This window comes from Tupaia chinensis, unplaced genomic scaffold, assembly GCF_000334495.1.
Source record: "Tupaia chinensis unplaced genomic scaffold, TupChi_1.0 Scaffold145907_1, whole genome shotgun sequence".
Classification (NCBI taxonomy): Eukaryota; Metazoa; Chordata; class Mammalia; order Scandentia; family Tupaiidae; genus Tupaia; species Tupaia belangeri.
The window spans coordinates 1,189,754-1,190,460 of NW_006205765.1; the positions used below are offsets into that span (position 1 = coordinate 1,189,754).

A 707-nucleotide genomic window follows, 5' to 3' on the forward strand; every position below is an offset into this window, starting at 1 on the left:
CACAGACTATTTATGAATATCCAGATGAGAGGTGTGATGAGGGCACAATACAGATGCGAGGGGTCTCTAAGGAAGAAATGTTCTGAAAGACCATGCACGGGCATTGAAGGACGAAGCAGGTGGCACAGAGGCTGGGTGTCTGGATCCCACATGGCCAATTGCAGGGTTCAAGTTTCAGACCCAGAAGCTTGAAAACTATATGGAGTGTGTTCAAAATCCTGAGAGGAGAAGGTAATAAAAGAGATTTTGGAGTGGCCATTCCCCCTGGGGGAGTGTTTTCTCACTTTTCTTCCCTCTCTCTTTCTATCTCTGTCTCTCTGGCAAGCACATGTGCCCTATATCAAAAAAAGAAGGCACTGAGAAGTGCAGTGTTTTCAACATTATATCAAAGGTCCTCCCTTCCACCATACTCTCCTTGGACGGAGCAAGCATTGACAAAGCTCCCTTGGATCATGAGAAAAGCCTCCCAGGAATCCTCACACGCAGCCTCCTCCTTGCTCTACTCCGTGTGCTGGAAAGGCTTGAAGCCATCTTCTTGGGACATTGAGCTCCTCAGAATCCAGATTGGAAACCGCCTAATTCTACTACCTACCTTTTTTTTTTTTTTTTTTTTAGAGGGTTTTTGCTATAGGGCACGTGCACTCGCCAGACAGACAGAGACAGACAGAGAGACAGAAAGCGAGAAATCACCCCCCGGGGGGATGGCC

The 707-nt window shown here is 47.5% G+C and overlaps 1 protein-coding gene across 1 annotated transcript in view; it reads left to right on the top strand.

Moving 5' to 3' along the window:
- The window catches only part of RESP18 (regulated endocrine specific protein 18), an 8,972-nt gene that overhangs the window by 5,919 nt on the left and 2,346 nt on the right, over positions 1–707 (top strand).